Genomic DNA, 16100 nt, shown 5'->3' on the forward strand with positions numbered 1-16100 from the left:
TCTATTTAGGTCTTTAATGTCCTCGTTTTAAAATAACAATCCTGTCCTGCCTGCTACTCAGACCCAGTAGCTAATATATGCATATTCAAATCAAATGTATTTATATAGCCCTTCCGAACATCAGCTGATATCTCAAAGTGCTGTACAGAAACCCAGCCTAAAACCCCAAACAGCAAGCAATGCAGGTGTTGAAGCACGTTGGCTAGGAAAAACTCCCTAGAAAGGCCAAAACCTAGAAAGAAACCTAGAGAGGAACCAGGCTGTGAGGGGTGGCCAGTCCTCTTCTGGCTGGGCCGGGTGGAGATTATAACAGAACATGGCCAAGATGTTCAAATGTTCATAAATGACCAGCATGGTCAAATAATAGGTCTGGGACAGGTAGCACGTCTGGTGGACTGGGGACAGCAAGGAGTCATCATGCCAGGTAGTCCTGAGGCATGGTCCTAGGGCTCAGGTCCTCCGAGAGAGAGAAAGAAAGAGAGAATTAGAGAGAGCATAAGACAGGAGAAGTACTCCAGATATAACAAACTGACCCTAGCCCCCCGACACATAAACTACTGCAGCATAAATACTAGAGGCTGAGACGGGAGGGGTCAGGAGACACTGTGGCCCCATCCGATGATACCCCCGAACAGGGCCAAACGGGAAGGATATAACCCCACCCACTTTGCCAAAGCACAGCCCCCACACCACTAGAGGGATATCTTCAACCACCAACTTACCATCCTGAGACAAGGCCGAGTATAGCCCACAAAGATCTCCGCCACGGCACAACTCAAGGGGGGGCGCCAACCCAGACAGGAAGATCACATCAGTGACTCAACCCACTCAAGTGACGCACCCCTCCTAGGGACGGCATGAAAGAGCACCAGTAAGCCAGTGACTCAGCCCCTGTAATAGGATTAGAGGCAGAGAATCCCAGTGGAAAGAGGGGAACCGGCCAGGCAGAGACGGCAAGGGCGGTTCGTTGCTCCTGAGCCTTTCCGTTCACCTTCACACTCCTGGGCCAGACTAAACTCAATCATATGACCCACTGAAGAGATGAGTCTTGAGTAAAGACTTAATGGTTGAGACCGAGTTTGCGTCTCTCACATGGGTAGGCAGACCATTCCATAAAAATGGAGCTCTGTAGGAGAAAGCCCTGCCTCCAGCTGTTTGCTTAGAAATTCTAGGGACAATTAGGAGGCATGCGTCTTTTGACCGTAGCGTATGTGTAGGCAGGACCAAATCAGAGATCTAGGTAGGAGCAAGCCCATGTAATGCTTTGTAGATTAGCAGTAAAACCTTGAAATCAGCCCTTGCCTTGACAGGAAGCCAGTGTAGGGAGGCTAGCACTGGAGTAATATGATACATTTTTTGGTTCTAGTCAGGATTCTAGAAGCCGTATTTAACACTAACTGAAGTTTATTTTGTGCTTTATCCGGCTAGCCGGAAAGTAGAGCATTACAGTATTATATTATTAGTATATTTGGATAGAAAACACTCTGAAGTTTCTAAAACTGTTTGAATGATGTCTGTGAGTGTCACAGAACTCATGGCAGGCAAAAACCCAAGAAAAAAATCCAACCAGGAAGTGGAAAATCTGAGGTTTGTAGTTTTTCAAGTCATTGCCTATCGAATATACAGTGTCTATGGAGTCATATTGCACTTCCTAAGGCTTCCACTAGATGTCAACAGTCTTTAGAACCTTGTTTGATGCTTCTACTGTGAAGGAGGGGGGAATAAGAGCTGATTGAGTCAGGGCTCTGCCAGAGTGCCATGAGCTGATCACGTGCGCTCACATATTCTCAGTCACGACCTGCGTTCCATCACATTTCTACAGACAAAGGAATTCTCCGGTTGGAACATTATTCTCCGGTTGGAACATTATAAAATCCTATCCGTAAGTGCCCCAGGTTTTGAAAGCGCTGCGTTCCAATGACTCCCTATTCAGCTGTGAATGTACCATCAACGAGCTTACACTTTCTACGTATTCCCCAAGGTGTCTACAGCATTGTGACGTAGTTTTACGCATTTCTGTTGAAGAATAGCCATAGGTGGCCACATTGCGTAAGTGGTCACATGGTGGCTCCGAGAGAGATTCTCGCGTAAAATACAGAAGTAGCCATTATTCCAATCGGTCCTAGTGAAAAACGAATTGTCCCAACGGATATATTATCGAATAGATATTAGAAAAACACCTTGAGGATGGATTCTAAACAACGTTTGCCATGTTTCTGTCGATATTATGGAGCTAATTTGGAATATTTTTCGGGGTTGTGGTGACCGCAATTTCGGGCGATTTCTCAGCCAAACGTGAAGAACAAACGGGAGCTATTTCGCCTACAAAAATAATATTTAGGGAAAAAATGAACTTTGGCTGTCTACCTGGGAGTCTTGTGAGTGAAAACATCTGAAGTTCATCAAATGTGAACGATTTAATTTGATTGCTTTTCTGATTTCTGTGACAAGGTTGCCTGCTGCTAGCAAGGCATAATGATATGCTAGGCTATGATAAACTTACACAAATGCTTGTCTAGCGTTGGCTGTAAAGCATATTTTGAAAATCTGAGATGACAGGGTGATTAACAAAAGGCTAAGCTGTGTTCCAATATATTTCACTTGTGATTTTCATGAATAGGAATATTTTCTAGGAAGATTTATGTCCGTTGCGTTATGCTAATTAGTGTCAGATGATGACAACTGTCCCCTTCACGGGATGGGGTGCCACTACAGGTTAAAGAATCTAAAATATATTTCGTTTTAACACTTGGTTACTACATGATTCTGAATTTGTTTCATAGTTATCAAATTTTGTCATGTGTTTAGCAGATGTTATTGCGGGTGTAGGGAAATGCTAGTTTCTAGCTCCAACAGTGCAGTAATATCTATCAATTTCACAACATACACAAATCAAAGTAAAGGAATGGAATTAAGAATATATAAATATTTGGACAAGCAATGTCAGAGCGGCATAGACTAAGGATAGAATACAGTATTTACATATGAGTAGTGAGAAATGTGCAAAATGTAAAATTATTAAAGTGGCCAGTGATTTTACAGTCTATGTATATATAGCAGACACCTCTGATGTGCTAGTGATGGCTATTTAACAGTCTGATGGCCTTGAGATTGAAAAACAGCTTTGGTCTCGGTCCCAGCTTTGACGCATCTGTACTGACCTCGCCTTCTGGATGATAGCGGGGTGAACAGGCAGTGGCTCGGGTGGTTGTTATCCTTGATGATCTTTTTGACCTTGTGACATCTGGTGCTGTAGGTGTCCTGGATGGCAGGTCGTTTGCCCCAGGTGATGTTGGGCCGTCCGCACCACCCTCTGGAGAGCCCTGCAGTTGCGGGTGGTGCAGTTTTGCCATACCAGGCGGTGAGACAGCCCGACAGGATGCTCAATTGTGCATCTGTAGAAGTTTTAGGTGCCAAAACGTTGTTTTGTTCAGACTCGTGAGGTTGATGCGCTGTTGCACCTTCACCACACTGTCTGTGTGGGTGGACTATTTCAGATCGTCAGTGACGTGTACGCCGAGGTACTTGAAGCTTTTCACCTGCTCCACCGAGGTCCCGTCTATGGATCGGGGCATGCTCCCTCTGCTGTTTCCTGAGGTCCACGATCAGCTCCTTTGTTTTGTTGTTGGGTGAGGGGTTATTTTCCTGGCACCACACTCCCAGGGCCCTCACCTCCCTGTAGGCTGTCGTGTCATTGTTGGTAATCAGGCCTACTACTGTTGTCTGCAAACTTGATGATTGAGTTGGAGGCGTGTGTGGCCACGCAGTCATGGGTCTAAAGGGAGTACAGGAGGGGGCTGAGCACAGGAGGGGGCCCCAGTGTTGAGGATCAGCAAAGTGGAGTTGTTTCCTACCTTCACCACCTGGGGGCGGCCTGCCAGGAAGTCCAGGATCCAGTTGCACAGGGTGGGTTTCAGACCCAGGGTGTTGAATGCTGAGCTATAGTCAATGAACATCATTCTTACATTGGTATGTATGCTTCTTGTCCAGATGGGACAGGGCAGTGTGTTGGCGATTGCATTGTCTGTGGGTCTTTTGGGGTGGTAAGCAAATTGAAGTGGGTCTAGGGTGGCATGTAAGGTGGAGGTGATATGGTCCTCGACTAGTCTCTCAAAGCACTTCATGATGACAGAAGTGAGTGATACAAGGCGATAGTCGGTTAGTTCAGTTACCATTGCTTTCTTAGGTACAGGGACAATGGTGGCCATCTTGAAGCATGTGGGGACAGAAGACTGGGATAGGGAGAGATTGAATATGTCCGTAAAGACTCCGGCCAGCTGGTCTGCGCGTGCTCTGAGGACGTGGCTGGGGATGGCGTCTGGGACGGCAGCCTTGGGAGGATTAACACGCTTAAATGTCTTACTTACGTCGGCCACGCAGTCCTTGGCAATAGGCCGTGTCGGCGGCACAGTTATTCTCAAAGCGGGTTAAGGTGGGATTTGTTTTGTCTGGATGGAAGACTTCTGTGTTCGGCGTGGCTGGTTTTCCCTTTGTAGTCCGTGATTGTCTGTAAACCCTGCCACATACTTCTCGTGTCTGAGCCGTTGAATTACGACTCCTTTTTCTCTACTGACGTTTTGCCTGATTGATTGCCTTACGGAGGAAATAACTACACTGTTTTCGGCCATATTCTCAGTCACCTTGCCATAGTTAAATGCAATGGTTTGTGCTTTCAGTTTTGTGCGAATACTTCCATCTATCCATGGTTTCTGGTTAGAGTAGGTTTTAATAGTCACAGTGGGTACAACATCTCCTATATACTTCCTGATAAACTTGGTCACTGTATCAGTGTCTTCGTCAATGTTATTCTCGGAGGCTACCCGGGAACATCTGTCCACGTGATCAAAACAATCTTGAAGTGTCGATTCCGATTGGTCAGACCAGCGTTGAATAGTCCTTAGCACGTGGACTTCTTGTTTGAGTTTCTGCCTTTAGGATGGTGTAACGGCGTTCGTCTGTTGTTGAAAGAGAGTCGGACCGAAATGCAGCGTGGTGGTTACTCATGTTACTTTAATGAAGAAAACGGAACGATACATGAAATAACTCATAAATACAAAAAACAACAAACGGAACGTGAAACCTATACAGCCTATCTTTAAAAAAATTGTTTTAATAAAAAATAATTTATTATCTTCAATACCATTCATTCTTTACAACTCATAATTTACATACATACTCAAATAATGGTATTTTAATTAAACTAATTAAACTAAACATAAACCCCAAACAAAACCTCAGGGGAGCATCTTCCCTCCCCATCACCCTACAAAATACCTTTCCCTATCTCCCCGTCCCTAATCTATCCTCTTACAAATCTAAATGACACCCAGCCCTAAACCCCCCTTCCACCTCTCCCGAGCAGCATGCTGCCCCCACTTCCTCTCCTCCCTCTTCATCCTCCCCCTCAAATCTCCTTCCACCCTCCTCACTATCCCTTCAACCCCCCAATCTTTCCCTGTCTTCACCATGTTCTGCCTTGCTTCCCACAGCCCCCGTTTAAAGAGACTCATGAGAAGCCAGAGCAGAAACCTGTCCCTATCCGTCCCTCTCGCTCTCCCTACACCCCTCTCTAACCTGGCCCATGTCAATACAAAATCCCCCTTTACCAGACCTAACAACACCCGTGCCCTAGCCCATACTACTCCGGCAAAGGCACAGTCCCAAAAGACATGGCGCACAGTCTCCTCCCTGCCACAAGAGGATCTTGGACAGGTGGGGGATTGCACCAAATTATACCGGTACAAGATGGAACGTACCGGCAAACACTTATGAAGGCTCAACCAATTCAGGTCCTTGAGCCTGTTGTCCAGACCCCGCGCCTGCACTCCCTCCCAGACCACTTCCGAGATGCCCACTACAGGCGCCGGACTCCCCGCCTTTCTGACCTCCTCGTAAAGGTGCCTGTGATCTAAACCTACTCGGGCAACTTCAACCTCAGGGTGCGCACGCAGCCACTTGGCCGCATGACCAAAGTGCCACGGCAGCTGTTCCGCCCGAGGACCCGTGTTAGACCAGATACGAGAAAAACACCCGCAGGAGGTAACCGGACGGGTGTATCACTGGCTGAGCAAGCTCCGTTAACAAGAAAGAAACAAAAATTGTGTCCAGCTTGAGGGGGAAATGTGGTACCCCCCTACCTCCCTCCCCGATGGGACAGATCATGCGTGCCCTGGCGACCCACTCGCACCTGCCACTCCACATAAACTGAAACACAAGCCTCACTAGAGACCTCTTCAGACAAACCGGCAATGGGTAGATGTATGCCAAATACAAAAGAGACGGCAACACATCCACCTTTAGGACCAGGACTTTGCCCATAAAAGACAAATACCTAGCTTTCCACATTGCTAGCTTCCTCTGTACCACTGCGATACGCATGTTCCAGTTTAGCGTCGCTGAGCTGGAGGTCTCAAAACAGACCCCGAGAATCCTCAGGGCCCCCTCACAGAGAGATAACCCCCCAGGCACATCCGTTCTACCGCGCCATCTTCCGAAAAACTTGACGGAAGACTTTGCATGGTTCAGAACTGCTCCCGACGCTCGGGTGAAATCCCCAAAAATGGCAAGGGACCTTGTCAGGCACGAGTCCTTGCACAACAGCAAGGAAGTGTCGTCGGCGTACTGCGTCATCTTAACACGCAGCCCACCACTTCCAGGGATCAGCAAACCTTCCACCCCTGTGTCTGCCCTAATGGCAGCCCCCAGAGGCTCCATGTACAGAACGAAGAGGAGAGCCGAGAGTGGGCACCCTGCCTGACCCCAGACGAGAGGTCAAAACGTCACCCAAGTGACTATTTACACTAACTCGGCACCCCGCTCCGACATATAATGTACGAATCCATCCTATAAACTTCTCCCCAAATCCCAATCGACCTAACACTCTGAATAAAAAGGATCTATTCACGCGATCGAAGGCTTTCGCCTGATCTAGCGCTGCTACCATTAAAGGCAGTCCTCTATCTTCAACCCAAGCGATGGAGTCCCTGATTAACTGTAGGTTCCATCTAATAGAGCGACCCTCTACCCCGCACGTCTGATCCTCATGAACGACGTAGGGAAGGGCTGTGCGCAACCGGTCTGCTAAAACCTTTGCAAGTAGCTTGTAATCTACACACAGCATGGTCAACGGCCGCCAGTTGCCAAGGTCTGTTACTTCCCCCTTCTTATATAAAAGTGACAGCACACCAACAGCCATTGATCCCCCCGGGACCCCCGTCTCAAGGATGGCCTTCAAGACTTCGAGGACCACTGGTCCAAGTATACCCCAAAACTTGAGATAAAACTCAGCCGGCAGCCCATCCATCCCAGGCACCTTCCCTTTTCCCATCCTCCTAAGATCGCTCTCAACCTCTTCTAGTGAAATCTGGGCCTCCATCACTTCTCTAAAGTCCTCCGGCAGCCGCCTGGACAAGTGTTCTAAAAACACATTTCCCTGCTCTACATCTATTTCCCTTTCCTTAAATAAACCTTGGAAATGATCAGTTGTCACCCTGACCATATCCTCTGGTTCTCTAACTATACTACCATTTTCTTCCCTAACGCCATGCATTACCTTCCTACTCTGTCTGGCCCTAACCGACTTAAAGAACATAGCAGAACAAGTCTCATTATGTTCTATAAAGCCACTATGCGCACGCTCCAGGAAAGCTCGAGCCTTCCGCTCCTGCAACTCCCTGAGCTGCGCCTTTAGGGTTGCGGATCTCTCCCAATCAAACGACCCGCCGAGGTTGCCTGCCTCGTATTCGTGTTCAATTAACCTTTGGATACGATCCACCTCCCTCCTCTCCTCCCTTTTTTTCCTCTTGCAATACCCTATTATAAAAGCCCTAATCCTCACCTTAACTAATTCCCACCACTCTAACACCCCTCGCACATGGACCGGAGACCCTCAAGCCTCCAAAAGAAACCATAAAACCGTCAACAAAAGCCTGCTCCTCCAGCACATCCCGATCTAGCTTCCAGTATCCCCTACCAAAGAGGCAGACTGGCGACCCCACCTGCAGGAGCACCCCGTCGTGATCCGAAAAGAAAACAGGCAACAGCCGCCCAGACAACTTACCCAAAGACCTGGGTACAAAAATATAGTCGAGCCTCCGCTCAACCCCCCTGGAGTTGCGCCATGTAGGACCGTCCATTTTCGGAGTAGTGTGCAGACCACCATCTACCAGACCATGGCAAGCCATTAGCCTGACAATGGCGCATGCACTGCTATCCCCCCCTCTTCCTAAATCTGTATTAAAATCCCCCCCTATCACTAATTTCCTATTTGTGACACACAGTGGCGTCAGACAGTCCACCATCTCCCTCCTGTCTGCCACCACCTGTGGCCCATACACCACCACTAATCTAAATTTACAATCCCTTATCGTGACATCCACCCCTATAACCCTCCCCTGCATTACCACAAAAGAATCCTCCACTTTTACCTCCCTGTGCCCACACAAAATCCCTACCCCCGAAGAGTGCACCCCCCCAACACCCCAAACCGATTCCCCCTTGTCCCACTCCCTCTTAAACCTACTAACATCCCCTCCATCCCTCAGGTGAACCTCCTGTAAAAAACAAAAATCAAACCCCACACCCTCCAAATAACTAAAAACCGCCCTCCTCTTAACACAATCCCTTAAACCCCTTACATTTAAACTAACGAAAGTAAAATTAGACCCCATGAAAAAATAAAAACATGTAATACGCTCAAATTCTAAACCCAGACAGAAAAAAAAAAAAACAGGAGACTCACCCGATGCTCCCCTGCTCCATATCTACCGGTGAGAACACCATCCGTACTCCCGACATTCCCACCTCTTCCTCCATCTCACCATCCCAGGATGCAGGATTAGTGTTTGGCTCCGGGGTGCCCTGAGGAAAAAAATCGGGGAGGCTGAGTCCCCAAACAAAAAACTCCCCACCTCCTCATGTACCCAGTCCTGAGTCTTGTTAGTTGTGTCCCCACCCAACAGAAGTTGAGGGCCTGGGGAAGCCAGCAGCAACCCAGAGGTTTCTCCCACCCCCATCACTCTTTTGGCCTTCCCTTCCCTCTCACTGTCGGCCAATTGCACCATCCTCTTCATTCTCTTCTTTGGTGATGACGGCAGTGGAGGGATACCACCCCCCGCCAGCTCCTCCACCATACCCCTCATCTCTTCCACCAGGGCACTTTCCCCCCAGTCCACTTGCTCTTCCACCGTCTCCTTCTCCACCACTCCTCCCTCGCTTTCTTCTCTCTCATGCTCCTCCACTCGGTTGCCTTCTTCCGCCGCTTTTCCTGGTTCTCCTACTCCCGTGCCTTCCGTTTCCTTCTCTCTTCCATCCGCCTCTTCTTGCTCCTCCTCCTTCCTTGTGGCCTTACCCTCTGGACCTGTACTCTGGTCATGAGGCGTGCTTCCTTCCCCTCCTCTTCTTCCCCCATCCCCCGCCCCTGCTCCCCCCCCAGCCGCAGACGCATATGACCTCTGACGGGCCGGGCACCCCCGCCACAGGTGTGCTGACGAGTCACACCCATGGCACGTCTTAGGCTTGTCACAATCCCTCGCCTCGTGATCCTCAGATGCACAAAATCTGCATTTTCTTGTACTGCATGAGGCGAATATGTGACCGTACGCCATACAGCGTCTGCAAAATGGGGGCTGACGTGCATAATACAACGTCCCCCTGTCAGCCCTTAGGGAGAACATAGCAGGAGGATGGAGGTAGCCACCATGTCCCTTTGGGTTCTCTCTGAGGAGGGCCTGAAAGCCTCTCCTCCCATTCCAAAACCCCAGGGAGTCTTTGAGGTGCCTTGCTGAGGAGACGTTATCCATGTATCTCCCCAGAAAAGCCCTCACCTCTTCGTCCTTAACGTAAGGGTTGTAAATGTTGACAGTTACAACCCTAAAGTTATTCTTCGCCAGGCTTGTTATTTCATAGTGGCACATCGGTCTCTCACCTCCCACTGCTCTTGCCCTTCTCAGGATATCATCGTGTTTTTCTTCTGTATATAGTGCCACGTCGTATGCTCCCTCCAACGAGTTGCCTTGGAAATAAAACACGTCCTTCACCGTCAGCTTTAGAATCCTCATCAATATTATCCTTCCAAAAGATTTCCGTCCTAAAGGCTCCAACTCCTTTTCCTTCCAAGCAAACCGAATCGTGTTGGCCAGCCCAATCCCAGGGACCGACCGCGTTGATGTATTTAGCACCATCTCCGCAAGGAGAATGGCGCTCGTTCTCTTCTCTTCCAAAACAAGTGAAAAGAAAAAACCAAGTGACTGAGCCTATCTGGTGCACACTACACAAAGACAGGAACAATCACCCACAAGATACAAAGTGAAACTCAGGCTACCTAAATACGGTTCCCAATCAGAGACAACGAGAATCACCTGATTCCGATTGAGAACCGCCTCAGGCAGCCAAGCCTAACTAGACACACCCCTAATCATTAGCAATCCCAAATGCTATAAAACCCCAATACGAAACACAACACATAACCCATGTCACACCCTGGCCTGACCAAAATATATAACGAAAACACAAAACATATTGACCAAGGCGTGACAGATGGGAGGAGCAAAATGGAGTTGTGATCCGATTTGCCGACGGAAGGGCAGGGAGGGCCTTGTAGGCATCCCGGAAGTTCTTCACTATTTTATAATAAGTAGAACTCTGGATTGAGTGGATGTCTAAACCTTTGACGGGTACTAATATGGATAGAAATGCCATGGCGGCCGTGGTGCAATTTTGAAGTAGCCCAAAAACCTGCCACAGACAATACATTTTCAAAGTATCCCAATTTGGTGGAAATACTGCGAAGATGGAAACCCAGACCGATAGTTTTGTCAAACTATTGCATTAGATAGAAAAAATGCCTACTCTCGTTTTGGCACGTGCGCTCTAGTTAACAGCTCGCGGGTAAATTGTGCATGTAGGCTCATATACATGTTGAGATTATGGATATAATTTTTTTTATTTGTCAAACTGTAGTCAAGCATCGATTGTGTCACCAGAATAAGAACCTCAATATTTATTGGAAATCAGCATTAACCTGATCACCAGGCACTTTCACCACCCTGTGAAGTTCATAATTGATTTAGTCTGTAGTCTAATAAACTGCTTGCTTTCCGGTGTGGTAGTGAGAGGCCCACACAACATATCGCTTGACTCCCAAGTCTACTTTGATAGAATTCTTCTTATATCAATATTTGGGCATAAAAGCACTTTCACTGCCATTTCTCTCATAATTAATTTTACCAACACAAAGATCCCACCATTTCAAACATTGTTGGCATTTTATCAAATTGTACTGACACTTTTTATATATATATATATATATATGGTAGGACTTTAAAACTTCTTATGGAACGCTACCGTCCCATCTGGCCAACATTCGGTGACATTGCAGAGCGCCAAATTCAAAATACAGAAATACTCATAATAATCATTCAGAAAATATACAAGTGTTATACATCGGCTTAAAGATGAACTTCTTGTTAATCCAGCCGCTGTGTCAGATTTCAAAAGGGCTTTACGGCGAAAGCATACCATGCGATTATCTGAGGACAGTGCCCCGCTTACAAAAGCATACAATCATTTTCCAGCCAAATAGAAGAGTCCCAAAAGTCAGAAATAGCGATAAAATGAATCACTTACCTTTGATGATCTTCATATGGTTGCACTAACTAGACTCCCTGTTACACAATAAATGTTTGTTTTGTTCGATCAAGTCCCTCTGTCCCAAAAACTAAGTTTTGTTGGTGCGTTTTGTTTAGTAATCCACTGGCTCCAGGGTGGTCAAAACATGCAGACAAATACATCCTAATAGTACTGGTAAAGTTCGTCGAAACATGTCAAACATTGTTTATAATTAATCCTCAGGTTGTCTATTGTCTAAATAATTAATAACATTTCAACCGGACAATAGCGTTTTCAATCGAAAGGAAAAACAACGAACAGCACGCTATTGGTCACGCGGGCAAAGCAGCTCTGCATTCTTCCCCTCTCCTCTGACCAAAATTTATTTTTACTCGTCATTTTCAAAATACAAGCCTGAAAGCATGTCTAAAGACTGACATCTAGTGGAAGCCATAGGAACTGCAATCTAGGCCCTAAATCATAACATAGTCAATAGGCATTCAATGGAAAACAACTCATGTAAAAAAATCCCACTTCCTGGATGGATTTTCCTCTTGTTTTCGCCTGCCATATCAGTTCTGTTATACTCACAGACATTATTTTAACAGTGTTAGAAACTTCAGTGTTTTCTATACAATACTACCATGCATATGCATATCCTAGCTTCTGGGCCTGAGTAACAGGCTGTTTACTTTGGGCACGTTTCTCATCCAAACTTCAAAATACTACCCCCTACCCAAGAGAGGTTAAAAACACTGGATGGGAATGTGGTTACTGACACACCTGACTCAAATAGCCAGCTTGCTAATCAATGTCTTGATAAGTTGATGTGTTGTTGACAGTGGAGCAGTGTTAAAAACAAAACTACACCCTACTGTTTTCTACAGATTCATCATGCCAGAGATTGCTTTGCTTATATAAAGTGTTTTGTCTCATAGTTCTGAAGTACTGGGATTGACATTTCGCCACAGGCCACTCCAGCGTCCACTCGGAGAACCAGGAGGATGGCTGATTAAAGGGAGACTGCAACCCAGTCTGAGGTGACCAGTGACTCCCAGCACGATGTTCCCTCTGAGGGCCAGAGTTCCACCGTGAAGAGGAAGACCAGGGCGTCCAAACGTCACACTGGCTTTGCTAACCAGGTAGACTTCACCCGTGAAGCTGATGAGTCTGAGTCCTGCTGTTCTGTTGTATCAGATATGGAGGTTATACCCGACAAACAGCCAGCTCGCAGGGGCCGAAGGATAGCCACAGGCGGGGCGCAGCCTGACGTAATAAATGAAGAGAATGTGTCTGAGGTAGACTCTTGTTCCTCCTCAGTGTCTGGCTACAGAGGACCAAACATTCGCGGAGCTCCCAGGACTCTGAGGAAGACTGTTCTCAAAGACTGCCAAACAGGACCATAATAATTATTTCAGCTCAGTGGTGTCTTGAGTCCAAGGTTCTTGACTTCCAGACCAGCATGACCAGGAGCACAAGGACTACTTCAAAGTATCATACTGAGGACACTGAGTTTCTAGATCCTGAGTCTTGTCTCTGCTCAGACGTCCACGGTGCGTAGAGCTACCAGAAGCAGCACGGGTTGGTTTGTTGATGCTATCCCCATACATTTAGCGGAAACCACCAATGGCTCCAAGTCCCCTCTACTTCACAGGAGAAGCAGAGGTGTGGTTAAAGCAGTTCCCTGTGACCTCCAGACTTGTGACTCAGGGCTTTGAGTCTGGGCCAAGTATGACTCCCAGGAGGTCCACTCGCAGGTGGCCTGTTCCTAAACTGACATGCACCACTGTAATGGACACTGAGTCTGACCAGACTGATGTGTATATCCCTCTGCGTAGCTCGGTGAGAGGCAGGGGCACCCCCTGTAGTAGTCGCACTGGATCCAACCGCAGTTCCAGGGCAGTTCCACTTACCCGGCTAACAGCCAAGGCCCTGGATATACTAGTTGAGAAATCCCTATGCTAGTCAGATAAGGTGAGGTTACCTGAGTTTGCAGAGGATAGTGTGTCAGAGGACCATCAATTAGAGGACGCAATCAATGCTGATCCATACTGCTCCGTGATAGAAGTGGATGAAGAAAAGATAATCCTTGAGGATCAGGATGTAGTGATTGATGAGCCAGAGCCCATCCAAGTTCCAAAATCTGCTCTGGAGCAAACTGGGAGTGTGACAGTCTCTCAGGATGCAGAGGTCACTAGTGTTCAACAGGAGTCCGTTGAGACAACCGTCTGTGAAGAGCCAGAAAATAATACCTCTGAGGCGGATGTCCCTGCTCAGCAAAACATCCTAAAAGATGAGAAAGTGATCCCAGCAGAGTCTGAAGTCAGAGTATCAGTCTGTGAGAGTGCTGATGCAGAGATGGCTGAGGCCCTCTGTGAGCCTGCAGTGGAATCAGAAGACCAGCAGAGGGAGCTGTCCACTGAGGATGCAGCAGATGCGGATGCCCCAGTGATAATAGAACAGGAGTCGATAACACCAGCTGATGCGCAAGTCTCTCTCGATCATACAGTAAAAGTAACGGCGTGTGAAAATGCAATGTCCCCTGTTATAGTGGTGTCTGAGGAAAAGGCCATAGATGTAAACCCCCACACAGGTCCTCCATCGGAGGTAGACAGCCAGGAATGTAAGGCAGTGCCTAGTGAGGAGACTATGGATGTGAGCAGCACAATAGTAACTGAGAATGAAAGGGCTGATCAAGATGAAGCCCCTCACACCACAGAGCCCATTTTGGTGACCTCTATCCAGAATCTGAAGGTCAGTGTATCTGACGCTGACAAGCTAGAGGAGCCCAGAGGACACGGTCATTATACAGAAATCTGGCGTGATCAGTTTACTGGAAAGCAGTGATGACAATAGCCAGCATTCTGAGGAGGAAGGGGATGGTCTTGATGGTGAAGAGGAAGCTGTCTGTATAGAGGATGAAGAGGATGCAGACCCATCCAGACGTCAAGCTGCTGCTGCTCAGGCCTCGGCTCCTGATGGCCTGTTTGTCATAGACTCCCGGCCTGGCCTTCAGTCAGATGAACTGTACTACGAGGATGAGAAGGAAAAGGAGGGGGACACTGCTGGTGACACGGAGGCCATTGAAGAGCAAGATCAGGAAGAATGTGTTGATCAGGAGGGAGACTATGATAAAGATGCACAAGTCCTCTTCACAAGCAGAAATCCACAATTGTAAGTATCTGTTTTTTTGTTGTTGTTCATGATCATGTCATCTGTGCATTTAAAAATGGCTATAAATTGACAGGGCTACACTGCCAATTTTAGTCTGAATGGATAGCAGGATTTTGTTTTTTTCAAATCTCAAGCAATGGAGCTATTTACTCAAATATTGAATTGCAATGCCAAGCACGTATAAAGACTTTTCACATTCATTTTCATTAACATATCAAGAGCGAACCAGTTGGAGACTAGACAATGCTTCCTCTCCCGGGTAATTATTTGAGACAATCTGTTATAGGAAAGAGTTGTCCAGCCGCATTGACCCGGGCCTGAGATTGAAGGAGCTTGGGGGATTATACATCAATTTTGATGGCAGCAAATCAAAGACTGTCTCTAACTCCCTGAAAAAACTAAAGGAACAGAAGAGCCAAGATGAGGTAAATAACTTTCATTGATTTTGTTTTGAAGGTGATATATGGCGTAGAATTGGTAATGAATTGTGCAGTTATGCAAGGCTGGGTAATTCAATAACGAGAGGAAGTTTTTCATGAATTTCAACCCTTTGACTGCCACGGATTTCTGCGTTTTTCAGATTTTCTGCTTCTACATTGTGATTTGTTTTTTCTGTTGGCAGTTGATGAAGAAAAGTGTTATTGGCCCAGAGCTTGAGAAGAAAGATGCTGTGCCTCCATACAGGGAGTCCAAACAGGCTGTGAAACTGAAGCGCAAAGTGAATACAAGTCCATGTAACCTTGTTTATTAACCTTGTTTATTTATTATTTAGTGTGATACAAGGAGAAGTTACATTTTTACTACATTTAGCAATTTTTGTTCACTCATTGACTGGCATGTTTCCTCCTTGGCTTGCCATGTTCAGGAGAGGGACTTGACAACTGGAGCCAGGTGGTTTAACATGCGGGCTCCTGAAATGACAAGAGTAATTAAAGGGCGACCTCAAAGCACTGAAAATGCGTGGAGCAATGGACCCCAAGTGGTTTTACAAGAAGAACGATAGAGATAGATTCCCCAAGTATTTCCAGGTCAGTAATCATCTAACCCTCAACTGTGCTTGATTTTCCCAGTGCTCCATATGTTGTGTTCAATGCTATGGGGGGAAAAACCTTGAGCAACTATTCTTCACTACTCTTTAGCTAGAATTACTGTAAGGATTTACAATGTACTTTTTATTTTGGAACTATTTTAACCTTTTTGTGCTTGAATGTCTTTGTCCCACGTTGCTACAGTAGTAGAAAGCCCTGTGGACTTCTATCATTCCCGTGTCCTGAAGAAAGACCGGAAGAGAACCATGGTGGTGGAGTTGCTTGCTGATG

General features: G+C 46.8%; 1 pseudogene; it reads left to right on the plus strand.

Moving 5' to 3' along the window:
- The first annotated feature begins 1063 nt into the window (after positions 1-1063).
- On the plus strand, positions 1064-16100 carry LOC115108736 (uncharacterized; annotated as a pseudogene).

The sequence above is a fragment of the Oncorhynchus nerka genome, linkage group LG24 (assembly GCF_034236695.1).
Source record: "Oncorhynchus nerka isolate Pitt River linkage group LG24, Oner_Uvic_2.0, whole genome shotgun sequence".
NCBI lineage: Eukaryota > Metazoa > Chordata > Actinopteri > Salmoniformes > Salmonidae > Oncorhynchus > Oncorhynchus nerka.